Genomic DNA, 17,011 nt, shown 5'->3' with positions numbered 1-17,011 from the left:
GAACAATAGATTTCAACATTATGCTTTGCCAGATTCCAAGTAGCTATGAAACTGTACCAGCCTCGCATTTTTAATACAAAATATGTTTTCCAATTTTCCTTGTTAAGACTACATCTTATTTAGTAGATTACATGTCTTGCTCACCCTGTCATTTATGTTTCATATTCTGCATGAATGTGTTTGGGCACCAGACCCACAACATCTACGATCGTCACTATTTCTCTACACAAAGAATCAAGAAGTGCTCTGTAGAGAATAATGGGTTTGGGGCATATTTACAAGGAGTTAACGCCACCAGAACGTCACTTCTTCTGATGTTCTGTTTCTTTGCCTTATTTACAAGGCGCCGTTAAGCCACTTAACATGGCTTAACGTCGCCTTGTAAATAATGCCCCTATTCAGGCAGCACTTAACGTGAAAGGGGCATGCGATGGGTGTTGCAGTGGGAGTTTACTTTTTGACGCTGCCCCATATTTACAATGTATGGGGCAGCGCCAAAAATACCACAAGGGAATACCTCGTGTTAGACAAGCGATACAAGGAGAAATGTTTTATTTCTCCTTGTATTTTGCTCTTTCTACACCTGCTGCATTCTGCAGCACACAGAGAAAGAGCAAATCGCTTGTAAAGATTGTTTATGTCCACGAAGGCCCTTGCCTCACATAAATAATTGCCCCTGCAGGACAGGCACCCTAGCAAAATGGCGCAAGGGTTCCTGCACTGGCGCTAGGCAGTCTTTTTAGCGTCAGCACTAGGGTTAACGCAGGTGTGCACAGCATTCTTGTGAATACGGTGCATCCCTGTGTTTTGAAACTGTTGAAGCGTGGCTTTACCAATTTTGGCGTAACACTGTGCTCTGCCAGTTTCTTGTAAATATGCCCCTGGTTTGTAGTTCTGGACCTCTGTGCTTACTCATGGACTGTAATAACTTTTTAATTAAAGAGGAAATGGGAGGATACTGGGGTCACGATTTGCCAAGATTAGTGCACTACAGTGCTGAGGGAAAATCTGGAGCGCATCATTGTGTAAATGGAAAAAAATAGTACTGCACCAATAAAGTCGTCTGCCTACACTTTAAAAATTCAGGTGCAGGTTTATTATTATTTCACTCAACTCAATGCAGTGAGGCAACTTGCTGTGTTGTGGGAAAGGGAGAGAGCAGAAATGCACCATATCTACTAAGATATGCCTTCTGCTCTCCTACAGTGCCGGTGCACTGTGTGCTGCCTAGCACCAATTCAGGCACCTTTGCATCATGCTGCAAGGGTGCCTGTAATACAGGCCGGATTGTTTTTTGTGCAGGAAGGGATATCTTCCTGCACAAAAACATTCCTAAGAGGCAATTTAGTCTTTCTACTCTTAGAAAAAGGAAGTAATGAGGATAAATAAAGGTATTTCTCCTCGTTCTGCCCCTCTGGAACAGGCACATCCTTTTGACACAATCCCGAGATTAATGTGTACAGTAAATCTGATATTGCATCAAATTCCATGGGTGGATGCACAGGAATGCCCATTCTCCACCCATGGAACTCGTACCACTTCAAAATGTAATGAAACACAGCACAAGTCGCTGTGTTGTGTTACATTTCTTTACAAAGTCACACAAGTAAACTCAAAAAGCACCTTGCGTGGTTTATAAATCCCATGTATGAACTTGATTGCCTTGCAACAACTTTCTCCACACATAGACAACCCAAATCATTAGTAAATCTACCCTTCAGTTTTTACACAGATCTAAAAACGATTTACAACTCAAAGGCAAGTCAGCAGTGTCCTGAATAAGATTTGTACCTGAGACGAACTATCTAGTACAACCCTCTAGGTGCAGAAAATTGCCCAAATGTTCATTGTGTAAATCTGTAATGTTGTGGCAATTCCATTTATTACACATGGGAGAATGAAACAATTTTCCTTTCTGCCCATTGTTTGCAACTGTTATAATTTAGCTCTAAGGTCCCACATAAAGCCAGGTCATGCTACTTTATGCTCCTTTAATTCAGTTTGTGCCATGCTCGTTTAGGAATCAGGGGTTGAATGGTGTAACTTAAAATCTGAACAAAACAGTTGATGATGTTCATATATTTGAACAAAGCAATCACCGTATCTGTATGCCTTTCACAATAAATACTGGCATACCTCAAAAAATGCTGAATTTCAATTGTCCATGTTGATTGAGACTTTTGGCCTCCTAGCCAATCCCACTCTTCCTACTTAGTCCCCTCCTTTGCCTGTATGTGCTTGTGTAGGTGTTTGAACACATCTATGTATTAATGTCTCCAGATCCTGTTTTTGGTCTTATCGGAAAGATGGGACCCCAGGGGCATGGCCAACCCCATGTATGGCAATGACTTCCTATGTTTAACCTCTTTGGGTGCTTCCTCCCTGCCAGCAACATCGGACTCCTCCGTATCCTCAGTCTGCACCCTTCTCACATCTGTAGCCTTGCCGATACCAGCCCACATGGGCACCACTTTCCCTTTCAAGGTGTTCTTAACCTTCACCCCATCGTCATCGATAACTCCAACCTCAACCGAACTAACTTGCAAGTCTTACCCCCATCCATGTTTCCCTCACTCCACACACTTCCCACCAATTACCATTACCTGATGGTCAACGCCCCTCTTCTCTCTGAAATGTCTGCCACCTTTCCATGCTGCCTTGTCTGTGGTGGTGCCCTTGTCTGCACTTTACTTCTGAAAAACACTAACTGTGCTTCTTTTTTGTCAACGGGGTGGCCGGTCACCTCTCATTGACCGCCACCGATGCGCCGGTCCTGGCAGGAGTACGCATTCCTATCCTCATGTTCGCGGATGACACATTGATTATCTCCAAGACCCCAAGTGGCCTACAAAAGGCTCTAGAGTGTTTTGAGGAATTTTGCACAATGAGGGGCTTGGAGGTGAATACTGGAAAAACGAAGTTCATGTCATTTAATGCCCACAAATCCTTTAAAGGAAAAATTTATATGAACAAGCTACCCTTGGAGGAGGTTACCTCATTTACATACCTGGGCATAACACTACAGAAATATATGCGATGGGGCTGCCAATTAGATCGTGCCATGCTACAACACAAGCAAAAATCAGGTGTTCTTCTGTCTAGATTTAAAACTTCCTTCACAAAGCCAGTCTCTCCAGTATTAGAAATTTATGGGGCGATGGTCCTGAGCTCATGCCTCTATGGGGCTGAGCTTTGGGGCTTTGGTAACCTGAACAGCTTGAAGGTATTAGAAAATGCGTTCTTACGCAAGATCACAAATCTGCCTTCTAGCACGCCATTGCAACCTTTATTATTGGACCTTGGTAAAAAGCCACTTGAACATCTGGTGAAGCTTCGTCCAATCCTCTATTGGCGTCGGCTCTGGTGTACTGATGAACTCGCCCATTATAGGAGTGGCTTTGTGGATATAATAGAATCTGACAGGTTCCATAAAATACAATGGTTACATGGGATTAAATCTCTCCTGGGTAGCATAGGCTTGATTGAACTTTGGAAAGATCCTGCAAATGCTACCTTCCCATCCAAAGAAGAGTTGAAAACAATGTATTGGGAATGGGTTTATAAGTCGGAAATCTCCCAAGGTCTTTCCATCCATTTATCATGCCGTTTTTTAGATCTAAAAGCCTACCCTTCCTTAGAGAAGTACTGGGACATTATCGGGAAAACTCTAGATCGAAAACTTTATTTCCAGATACGGGTGGGTACCCTACCCGTTGCTGAATTTACCTCCAGGTGGGGGGGGGGCAAGGGAGCAAGAACGATAAATGTTACAAATGTGTAGAAGAATGTGAAACTGTAGGCCACGTATTATTCTTCTGTCCAATGTATGTAGCACCCCGGGAAACATGGATAAAACCAATTTGCAGACTTTTGGGTATCAGAAGATATGCTATAGCTCTTCGCATCTTGTGCACAGACTCAACACCCCTGATCTGTATAGCTGTGGCTAAATTCTTAGGGTGGGCCTGGGGCATAAGGTCAAAAACTCTGAGGTACGTTGTAACCTCCCCCCCCTAAAACTAAAATAAAAACTGTATTTAGTTGAATTTACCTGATGTAGTTATTATATGAAGGTAATCATAGGAGGGTGACCACTAAGCTGTACCATGCTAATACCTGTGTAATATAAGTGTATATGGGCTGGCACCACAAATTACGCTTTCTTTCTTCGTTTTAGAAATAGCTTGTTTGATGGTTGTTCAAGATTTAATGCGATTTTACATTTTTTTAGATAATTTATTTACTGTTTTATGAAATGTTTGTAAACTTGCTTTTATGACTTAACTGTCGAATAAAGCTTGATTGACTTGGCTTCTTGTTGTTCACTCTTTCCCTTTCAACCATGCCTCTGGCATTCAAACATCCTCATCATCACGCATCTCGCCTTTCTCCCACTCATCCTGCCATCGTCATAGTCCAGCACCAGCTCATCCTCACCTGCACCGTCGTCACACTGTCATGCACTCTGCACCACCACACTACTTTGCACATGCATCTTTGTCAGGCAAGGACTGCCGCTCTTGTTGGGTTTTTAAAACGCAAGCCCTCATGTAGGGAGGGCCGATGCAGAACCCCCCCACCTCTGCAGGCCAATGTCCATTGGCCATCATACGCCCCATCGGCATCACCACCTGCCTGCCAGGCTAGCACACTGGCCTTGACGCACCACCTCCCAGCAGTCTGCACCAACCTGGGGAGGTCCTTTACAAAACCAGGCCCCTGGCCTGCATGCTTGTGCCTAGCTTCTCTCCTTCTGGAACCCAGAGTCATCACGACTTCCTCCCTTGGTCCACCACCCTCTGACCCTGCTCCTATTCACCTAGGACTGAGTCCCCCGAGCAGGACCTGTGCAGAGCGCTGCCTCCCAGGCCCTACATATGTGCTCCTATCGCTCCTTGGTCTCTTGAATAAGGAGGCACTGTGCACTAGTACGGGCCTCAATATATACCCCTTGCCACTTACAGATAGCATGACCAGGCCACATAAGCTTCTAACCCCCCTTTGGGTCACCACAACCACTGCAAAAGACATCCTATACTCCCCCTTCCCCCCCTCTACAAGGCCTGTGGCCTCCCCTTGAGCAGGATTATTTTGTTTTGTGGCTGGACCCTATGACGCAACCACTGTCAGCGCATTACCCCCAGGGACAGGCCTAACTGAAAGGTCCAGAGGCCATCCAAGCCCTGGGGGTTTAGGTGTTTGTTGGTCACATACTGGCTCCTCAAACATCTGCGTGTCTAAGTCTTGGGCTGGCTCCACCCCCTCGCTACTATCTTGAGCCTCCGGCTCCTCCACTGGGGCCTTCAAACTAGTGAGAAGGCTGTGACACCTCCTGCCTTTTTTGGAGACAAACTGAGTGCTCCAGTGGCCCGCCCGACTTTCTTCCCACTCCCCCGCAGGAGAGAGCCTGTCACTACATCTATGGCAACCCCATCTGACGTGGATCGCGATGGTGGCCGCAGACTGACCCACACCTGGTCCAAGATGCCAGGCCTGAATAGATTGGCTCTGCCCGCTGCGCCGAGAGTGAGCAAAGCAGCCCTTACCTCATTGTTATTGGGCACCACAATGTTGCCTGATGCCCGTGACGCCTGCAAATGGGCTTACACTTCATCAGCTCCTAAAAACTCTCCCGGTAGTGTTTGGAGTCAGGAAGAGGCATGATCCGCCCTTCCTGATGCCTTTATAAAAAACTAACTAACCCAACTGTCACTTCCCCCAGGGGCCATCATTCTGTTTTCATCCAATATCACCAACCTTTTATAAGTGCTTTTTTTGTGATAGATGCTTTATGCAGCATTGCTGTCACATTGAGAGTGTTGAGAGCTCTCTATACCAACTGGATTAGGACTAACCATATATAGCAGCTTCGATTTTTATGTTGCTATTACTACCCTTGATCTCATTAGTCATGATAAAGGGGTGAGGGAAATTGCATTTTTATTTTCTTTGAAAGATATGTTTTTTTTTTAATGAATGGTATGCCAAATACATTTTGCCAACCATAAACTGGAAATTGTACTGAAAGGCATGCTTACCCAGCAAAAGTCATGCAAGATGCAGGCAAGAGATGGATTTGTGCAGAAAATTTCTTTGGGCTTCAGTTCTATAGCTTCTAGTGCTAAGACATTTTCTGCTTTAACCAGTCTTGTGTGCGTACATCTCTTTTAACAATGCATAGCAGCAATATGTGAAAAAATAGAAAAAAATGTAGTTTCACTCTTTTGCTTTACCTGGCACTTCAGCAGCCAAAAGGAGGCTGTAGGAGGGCCAAAGTTGGCATAATGAGGTCAACGTTGTGATGTCACTAGGGTCAAACGGTTCTCATCAGCACTTCAGATACGCTTGGCATTTTGTGAATCGACACACAACCGTTCCTGTATGACATTGCGGACCCAAGTGTAAGACAGTCGAGAGCTGCGGAGGGCACTGCTGACCCAGCTTTGGCGTGAAGCAAGCAGCGGATCATCGCAACCTGTCAGACTGTGGTTTTAGTTAGCGACCCTCCTCGGGAGAAGATAGATTGAATATCAAGACACATTTGCAGCTCCATTAGTTTAATTATGACAGGTCTCTACATACTGGACGGCCAGGCCCTCAGGCCCCACTGACAGCTCTTAATTCTCCCAGCCCACAGGGAGGCTGGAGTACTCTGTGAAAATGGGCTTGCTTTATAATGTGTACGTTTTTCTTTCTCTTAGCTCGCTCCACGCAGTGGAAACAAAGCTGATCAGAAAATGTGGCTTCAGTGGGGAGGAAAGTGCAATTGATGTCACATATCAGGTGTTGGACCCCCCCTTGGTCTTAAACATTGTTCTATTTGGCAGTTTGGGCATCTATCAGATCCATCCTCCTGTATGTTCAAGCAGGATTTTAGAAAGAGTAACCACTGAGAATTGGATGGTTCATTGGTTTTAGGAAAAGAGTTTTGGGAAGGTTGTGAACTGTCACTTAGAGTTTGGTGGCTGAGAGTTCATAGTAACTAATAATCCATTTGTGTTGTGTTTTTTAAGCCAATAGTATTTTAAAATTCCTTGATGGGACTGATTTAAAAATGAACAGGTAACATTGCATCTGCCAAGAAAATGGTTGTATGCTATTTTTTCATCAAAAGCATACGTGGCATTGTGTACTTAATACAAGCTGTGTGTGGTTTAAGGGTCAGGCAAAATTCCCGGATCTAGAATATTTATGCTTAATTTGTGCTGTTGGTTGGCAGTGGTGGGCACTGGCACTAATTTTTGGGTACTGCATTTTTTGTTTTTTTAACACCAACCCAGAGCATGAGAGTAATGGACAAGAAATTGAGAAATGAGGAGGAAGAGAAAAACAGGAAAACATTGGAAAATGGTGAAATCAGGAATGAAAAAGTATGGTTGTATGACGGAACCCTGCATGCATTCATCCCCCATGCCTTTACAAAACACTCACTACCCCGACTGCGACATTACCATGCGTTACTTTACCACGCGAGTCGTCATAACGATGTGCTTTAGGGAGCACTGGACTTTGGAATAGTATAAATTACTATTCCAGCTCCAGTCTATGCAACAGTAGGGAAGGTGTTGGACTTAAAAATCCAACACCTGTCCAACAACACGCCCCCTACAGCATGTCGTTGTAACGACTTGCAGGTTAAAGTAAAGTGTGATAACGTCACAGTCGGAGTAGTGACTGTGTTGTAAAGGCTGGTCGTTGTTGAGCCTGCGGGGTAAAGGATTTTTCCCAAAAAGTACTGACGTGAGTCTGAGTGAAGGGAAGTGTAAGGTGGTGAAAGAAAGAGGCAAGAGGTGAAATCAAGACTATGTAGTCTTGGTATTCAACGGTCCTGGGATATGGCATCACCGGTGGCAGGCTCCTAACCAAACCTGGGTCCCTCCACTATCTTTTTAGAATTTAAGCACTGCAGTGTATCTTAGGAAATGAAAGGTGAAAGCATGCATTAGATGGTGGACTATAAAACACTAAAACAGTTTAACAGGTCGACTATGCAAATTTTCCATTTTGAGCATTGAACGGAATATGCCAGAGTCGCATTAATTTCTGGTGAATTGTCAAATGGCGGATAGGAACTCAGGTCTCCAGGTGCAAACAACTGCAACTAAATATTAGACATATATTTGATTTGCAATAGAAATTTCACTGGTGGAATTTGAACCATAGAGGGAAATTAAGTTGTCAAAAATATGCCTATAGGCAGTAATGGTATAGCTGTCCAAATCTGGTAACTGTAGCACTGTTGGAATTGGAGATATACAATTTCCATCCAGAAGTAACTGCAGAATTTCTGTTGGTCAGTCTCTAAATCAGGCTCTCAAAGTACCCAGTGTTTCACATCAGTGAATGCATTTAGAGCACAACACGCAACAATGGTACATTTAAATTGCTTCTGGTAGGAGCTCTTCTTCATCACACCAGACTATAGCACAGCAAGAGATTGGCTCTGGATGGCCTCAGAATGAATTGCATTGCATTGGTTGTGGGTGTGGAAGGAGTGACCTGGCAGCTAACGTTGGTTTTGGAGCAGGTAGGTAAGCGCCTGAAAAGGGTGTTGAGGGATCTGCCAGTTGAATAGCCTTTAGTGATTATTAAAGGTGGAGGCAGGTGGGATGGTAACTAAAACCCTGCTTGTCTGACTCCCCCATAAAGCAGTAATTGTAGACATTGCAGTGTAAATCACCAGTAGGAATTCCAAATGATGGGCTAAGATGGGATGCCAGAGGCAAAGACAGGGAAAGGGTCTCATTCACTCTTGGCAATCAATCAAGTGTAGGAGCCTAGTGATCACTTCAGAGTGTCATGGATAGCCTGTTGAATCAGTGAGCCCAGCCAGGATGTAAAAACAATGATCCTTCACACTGGATAACAGAACAGATTTTGCATCACTGATTTCCCTTTGTAGTCCAGTGTTAGGCCAACGTAGAATCCCCTAGGATGCCATTTGGGAGAGAGGAGGAGAGTGAATATATATGATATATCTGCAATTGGGTTTTAAAGATGGTGATAAGCTGAATTTTGTAAAATGCTTTGAGACTATTAACGTAGAGGAACACTGGTGATTTGGCTTTAGATGGGTATATATTTTTTTGTGCTACATATATAAACTCAATATCTTGGTTAAAGTCTGGTGAATTGAAATGCACTAACAAGTAGTTCATACTCCTTAACACTTACACTCAAAAAGAATTTAGTTAGTGCAATAAAAATTGCCAGCGAAGTCAAAATTGTAAATCTTAATGAAAGAGGTACAAATCAAACCTCGTTATTCTACAGTGGAGACCCCCCTCCAGATGAAAGCAAGGCCATCACCTTTACAAAGTAAATCCTGAAGTTTTTAAACAAATGTTTTAAAACTCATGCCCCACAGTCATTGTGTGATAAACATGTATGCACTGTGGAGAAGACCCCACAGATGTTTGTGAGGAGAGTATACAAATTAACTATTCCTATGTAATTGACAGTGCAATCAATGAACAGGAAGTAGCAAAAAGTTCTCTGATGAATCTCTGATCAGCTCTCAGGAATCACTCTGTGTAGGAATTACAGAAAGTACCAGGAGGGCTTCTGGGCCCAAGGTGTCTCAGAATCCAAGGGGACTTTATTCCCCAACCAGTAGTTATCCAGGAGACGTGTTTCCAGAGTGGCAGAGAAAGTGGCGTGGCCTCTGAAGACCGCTTAGCAATCTCACTGTGTGGGAATTACTGGAGTTTACAGGAGGGGTTGTTCAAAGGCAGCTCTTGAAGTATTACTGATTGGGAGATGAAGTCCACTGAACTCCCGAGGGACCTTGAGGGCCAAGAAACGCTCCTGGTACCTCATGTAAGTTCTACACAGCGGGATTCCTGAGAACTGGTCATAGGCCCGCCCCCTTTCGTACACTGTCATGCACAATGTAATATATGAGGTCATAAGCAGAGCATTACGGGGCCGCGAGTTATAGTTAGCTCATTAACTATAACGGCTGAATTTCACTGATTTTGTACGAGTGAAACCTGCGCCTAACTATAACGTCCTTGTAACCTTTGTTTTTTTCAGTGAATATATATATAAATATTAGCTACTGGATTTGCAAGTTGGTAGCTATAGCTAGGACCATGTTTCCATAGGAAATGTGTTTTTTTGACATACCTATATCTTTGGAGCTGTTTGATAAATCTTTACAAACTTTCCCCCAAAAAGTGTGCCTGTGATTCTGGTTGTGCATGGAAATTTTTGGGGCCATCCGCCAAGTGGGGGCCGAGAAACAGAGGGAGGTCAAAACAAGTGCATTTTCCATGTTAATTTCCATAGAGTCTTTAGACACTCTTGTAGCCCGAACCCTTTACTCATCCCAAACCTCCTCCTACTGCTATGATCTCCAAATGAACACTTTCTAGAACCTTCCCTCTTCTATGCTTCCACTAACCTTTTCAATGCAACAGGCTCTCATGTCCACCGCTCAAAATAATTTCATATTTTCCTATATTAATTCACACTAATCACTTTTGTGTTCTGGAGTAGCGTGCAACTTGCAGAAAAGTGCTTTGATGCCTCATCAGGGGTGGTAAGCGCTATATAAATGCAATTACAATTACACCAAATTTGGCAGAAAGCTAGCTTTTGATCCACAGATTGTGCTTTATGTTATTTGGTGTAAATCGGTTCAGTAGTTTGCTAGATATTAAAGGAAATCCAAATGTCTATATCTCTGGTTGTGAAGCCTTCATGAATAATGACGAGCTGATGCAGAGATCTGCAGAGCTCTGATTGGCTACCAACACTTCAAGCAGGAAGTGTAGGCAGCCATCTTAGGACTCGGTTTCTGTGTTGTGTGTGATGTCATCAGTGATGTCATTTGAGATGTCATCAGTGATGTCACTGATCATGTCATGAATGATGTAATATGTGATGTCAGCAGCAGTGCATTGCGGGGGCGCGAGTTATAATTAGCTGAACTAACTATAACGGCTGAATTTCTCTGGTTTTGTTCAAGTGAAAAGTCCAACTAATTATAACGTCCCTGAAACCTATGGTTTTTTCAGTGAATTTCTAAGGTTTTTTAAATGCTAATTTCTAACTATAACGTGCCTGAAACCTATTATTATTTCAGTGGCTAAATATATATATATATTTTTATATATATATATATATATATATTCACTGAAAAAACCATAGGTTTCATGCACGTTATAGTTAGGAATTGGCATTTAAAAAACCTTAGAAATTCACTGAAAAAACCATAGGTTTCAGGGGCGTTATAGTTAGCTGGACATTTCCCTCGTACAAAACCCTAGAAATTCCCCTGTTATAATTAGTTCAGCTAACTATAACTCGCGCCCCCGCAATGCACTGCTGATGACGTCACATATTACATCACTCATGACATGGTCAGTGACATCACTGATGATATCACTGATGACATCTCAAACCAACTGGGTATCATTACAAAGTGTCCAGCCTTTGTCACATTTTAGATAGGCAGTGTAATGTCCAGATGTGGTGGAAGGACCATCATGGAAAATTATTGCAATTGCTACAAAAGTCCTCCCTGATATTGATATTTGTGCTGCTACAAATTGTTTTATTAAAGTATCCAATTTTCTTCCATCAGCTGTACAACGTTGCATCATTAAAATTATGTATTTTCCATATTTTGTTAACAATAATGTGGATAACATTTCTGATTTACATTGGCTACACTCCATGTTTTGAATTGCACCTTTCACTAATTTATTGAAAGCCACTGATTTACAGTCTGGTAATGTTTAATACAGAAATCTCTCAGTGTCTACATTGGTGCTACATGTATACGTGTAATTTTCACAATGATGTTCCCATTTGTAAGAAAGGCCAAAAATATTTTCTATTTCTACACCTTCATTTTCAAAAATGGTATGCATATACATTAAAAATTCAGGAGCATCTTGTTGGATATTTTTGTGTAAATTGTGTAGAACCAGAACACACATCCAAAAGACTTCGAACATCTGAAACAGATTGTATTTTACTTCTATCTGTTGTCAATATTTCATAAACAGAGTGCAACAGAGAACAAAATCTTTTTTGCCGATTCTCCATAATTTGCTCTTGCAAATCTTCAAGATAAAAAACAACATAGACCACTACATTAGCATAGCAGTTGACACCAGAACTATTTTCAAACTGATAACCAACAATCTCTTCAACAGTGTCCAATTTCTTTTTACCTGCAATCACAACATTATCTTGTTCTTTTCTTTTCTTGATACCTTCAGAACAGATATTCTCTAACCTTCTTTTTCGACCAACCACACGCTTTTCATTTCATTTCATTAGTCTTTATTTCGATATTTCATCATAAAAGACATGATAAATAACAAAAGAACAGATAAAATGACAATCAGTCATGATTAAAAATTTCATACAATATAAACACGCTTTTCAAATACAGGATATTGACCTAAATTTGGAGCATACACCCTTCTTAACCTATTATACTCTTTTACACAGTTTGCATCTGCAGTAACCTTTGTCTCATCAAAATCAATCAAAAACAAACCAGATAATGTTCTGACTCGCGACAAAGCAACATATGCCATACCCTCTTTAAATACAGTAGATCCAATGTTCACCAATGCACTGTCTACACTTAATCCTTGAGACTTATGAATAGTCACTGCATATGCCAGAGAAAATGGAAATTGTTTCCTACGGACATATAAATCTTTAACAAGCAAAAAACGAACTGAACAACGCCCAATTTCTTTAACTTCATCAATCTGATCAAATTTAATTTTTAAAAATTCAATTCCTTCTTTTTTCTGATAATTCACAAAATCCACCACTTTGCCCATTGCACCATTAACTAAACCTTTCTCTACATCCAAATTACGCCTTAAAATTACCCGACAGTTTACACACCCATACAGTGTCTTTTCCAAACCAGCAGCTTTAGATGTTTTTTTCCTAAACAATCTAGTTTTGATCTCAACTTACCCGTTAAAATAATAGTGATTCCTTCATGTAGTATTTTATCGATGGCTTCCATTTTGACAATTTCTTCATTTTCCAATTTTAATAATTCTTAGTTGAATATTGAACACTCACGCAGTGTTGGCATTAAGCAAATCACTGACTTATTTTTAGCAATTTCCACGTACACTTTTGCAGCAACTGCATTTTCATTTGGAAAGACATTGCAAAGTAATCGACTCTCCAAAGCTTCTTTCCCTTTTTTTGAAAGAATTCCAATTCTTATATCTTGAAGAATACTTCCATATTCAGCATCATATGCCTGTCGCATATTTGTTGTCAGTTCTTTGTATTCAAAATTACTCCAAATGTTCACATTACCAACACTGCCAAGAGACTTTCTAGTATCTTCATGGGCAAGTGTTTTAAATACCGGTTGTCCTTTTACCGGTGTCAGTTGCAAAAACTATGACGTGTTTTCCTCCAAATAACACGTTATACTCTGTTTTAAGAATTTGCTGCATTCTTAAATGCCCAAAGGCAAGCATCAAGTTTGAAACCATGCTCACCTCATCAATAATGAGAAGTTTCATTTTCTTCAGCACTCTTGAAACTTCACAACAAGCTTCTCCAGATAGCTTGTGGTATTCCAATTTGTTCTCATGCTCTACTGGCAGCATTAGTAAACAATGTAAAGTAATTCCTTTAATGTTATGTGCTGCCAACCCAGTTGGAGCAGTGACAACACAAGACAAATGCGACTCAGTTGTTTTTTGCAGATAACTTGTAATTACTTTAATTAAGATACTCTTTCCTGTTCCAGCTTGACCACTCACATACATTCGGATAGGTTGAAATGATGTACATGAGCAGTCTTTCTTTTCATGAAGTAATCCATGGTCAATCTGCTCTTTCATTTGCTGATATATTTGTTTCTGTTCAACATTTAGTTGCTTTTCCAAGTTTCCTAACTGTATTGCATCTTCTTGTGCTTGATACATTGCTGTTCCACCTCATTCATGGCAATCGCTGCTTCATTTTCAACAATTGGTTGTCCAAGTGGATCTTGACTCAGTGCAGCAGAACTTTGACTATCTTGAGAACTGTCTCTAGCAATCTCAGCTGCAATTGTAGCTTCTTGATCAATTTCATCATTCAACATTTTCACATAATTTGCGAAAGCACTGCATTGTATGCTATCTTTACAAGCATTAAATGAATCTTCATAGCTGGGAAAATCTCCAAGTAATTCCAGTTCAGAACGCCATGGTTTGAACATTTGCAAAAGGGCTAAATAGTAAAATTCCCTTTTGTCAGCAGTGTCGCAACTCAGTTTTCTGTGATTAATTGAATTTCCTTTCCTTTGTTTCACCAGACATCCTTCAGAACCAATCACTCCATATTTTCCATCGTTGATGTTCTCTGTAATATTCAGTTTAAAAGTGTAGTTTTGCAACACTTCATAGAGACACATGTTCTCAAGATGATGACTTCTCTTTGGATAGTATGTGTCCAACATATTGGTTTTCAAAATATCTGTACTTTCAGGGTCATTTTCTGCTAAATATTCAATTTCTTGAACAGATTTCAGCACCCGATTTCGCATTCCTGCAAGACCTAGACTCACCCAAATGATTCTTCTACTTTTGGAATATAGACTTTCAGATGAAAACCGATCTGAACATTCATATGCTCCAATTTCACAATGCGATAACATTTTCAAACTGAAACTGTATAATTTCTTACTTAGACTCTTCTCGTGAGAAATCTCTTCCCACATTTCTTTCAATTCAGTCTTTTCTGATTTAGTAATGTAAGACGTTACATATCGAGCAACAGCAACAGAATTGTCCGCAACATACTGAATATCCATGTTAGCGTTCCACATGGATAAAATAACTGGGTTGTAGTCATTTATGTATTTTGATTCTTCGCTTCTTCTTAAGTTGTAGGTGTTTTTCGGAGACTTTCTTGTGATGGTATGTCGTACAGCTGACATGAAACTGTTCACTCTTCCTTTGGCTAATACAGGACGTGGAAATCCAAAACGACATTTGGTTTAGAACTTATCCTTTGACTTGTACTTTCGTCGACAGTATTTTCCACACCTATGGCTTTGAAATCGTAAGACTTGTGCTTTTAAGTTTTTGTCTTCTCTGCTATTTGGTACAACACATGTAGCATAATCTTCAATGAAAGACAAAACACTTTCATCTGAATCTGTTCCAAATTTGGGGGCATCCTTGACCCATAACAATATATGTATGTGAGGAGCACCTCTTGCTTGATACTCCTTTCTCCAAAAGAAATCCACAACTTCTCCAAGAGGAGGATTCTTTTTATTGCAGATGAAAGACATCATAGCTTCAAATCTATGATTGAAATATCTGCATACATTGACAGGATCCAAAGAGCACAATTCTCCAGGTGTCTTGTATTCAATATTGTCAGCTTGTTTTTTAAAGGCATTAGTGCGACTGCAGTTCCGTCAGAGACAGAGGAACTGCCCATAGGGTACGTTCTCCTGTAAGGAACAGGGGTGAAAACTGTCAAAGCTGAGAAGACTGTTTTTGGCCATTGGTTTCTGGTATGTGTCAGTTTGTAGTGTCCTCCTTTCAGGGAATATTTCTACATTCAAGAAAATCAGTGATTTGTTACTGATGGTGTGGGTTAATCTCATGTTTCTGTCCTGGTTGTTCAGCCATTTAATGAAATTTAGAGCCGTAGGTGTATCACCCCTCCATGCCACAAGGATATTGTCAATGTTACATTTCCATGTGGAAATGTGTACCCGGTATGGGTTTTCATCATGGTGTTTGTGGTTATTATCTAGGTTGGAAACATACAACCGGCTACACTAGGGGCAAAAGTACTACTTATAGATGTACCATGGGTTTGGAGAAAGAGGGTTCCTTCAAAATCGAAGAAATGTTTGGTCAAGGCTAACCGGAAACATTCCTTTACAAAGTTTGCAGGAGTTAAATGTGTCTGTTGGAATGGGTGGATATGATGTTAATGAATGTCATGATATGTGCAGGCCCGACAACACAATATCAGTAAATGCAATGTGAATGTATGCCAAAGCCTGTGCCCACATAGCCACATCAATGCCCGTGAATGCAATGTCACTGTATAACGTAACTTATGCCCACACAGCAGCACCGACATCAACACTAATGATACGAATGCATCTCATAATTCATGCTTGTACGATAATATTGTTGGCAATAAGAACAAGAACCATGTCAATGTACGTTGAGACCAAAGCAAACATGACTTTCGCAATACCAGTAAGAACAATGTGATGTCAATGTACAGATGACAACTGTACACATAATGGTGATACGGTTGATAAAAATGATATCAGTGGCTTCCATATTATTCTTAGGAGTTACAATGAACTCACATCATTTCTGTCTAATTCTCTAAAAGTCACCTCCCCGTCAACCACGAGTCAGAGATACATGGTTAGGTAGGTCCTGCAACCCACGCCTATCAAGTAATAGCACAAATGGTGGGGTCCTCCATAAACTGAAGACAAAAGCACCCAGGGAAGACCCTGATCAATTCCACAGATAGATAGTTGCACTACAAACAAGTCTGAGGTAATTGGCTCAAATAAAACACGTTTGTCCAAAGGATCGGGTTCCCAGAAATACCACAAAGCTAAATACCACATGTAGATAGGTACACTAAACCAATCAGGACACGACATGCACACCACACGTAGTGATCACAAACCTCATGCCGGACATCTGGACACATACACACTGGCCCACATTAGCTCTCTCTGAGATAGAGAGCCGTTTGTGCCCTTATCAGCTGCACACATTTGATTGATTTATGAATAAGATTCTCTTTAGGAATGTAGAGATCATTTTATTTTACCTCATGAACTGTATAAATTGATGTCCAAAACTTTGTACATTGAGAGATTTTGAGGAGACGCACTATGTCCGGGCTCTCCCGGCCGCAGCGTTTTAATTAAACCAACTTGTTCTTGTTTTGCCAAACTCCTCTTGTCTCATTTCTTTAAGGTAAATTCATATCCGAGCACCATTTCCAACCCACATTATTCAAT

This window comes from Triturus cristatus, chromosome 11 (genome assembly GCF_964204655.1).
Source record: "Triturus cristatus chromosome 11, aTriCri1.1, whole genome shotgun sequence".
Classification (NCBI taxonomy): Eukaryota; Metazoa; Chordata; class Amphibia; order Caudata; family Salamandridae; genus Triturus; species Triturus cristatus.
Note: the sequence above shows the minus strand (reverse complement) of the source record.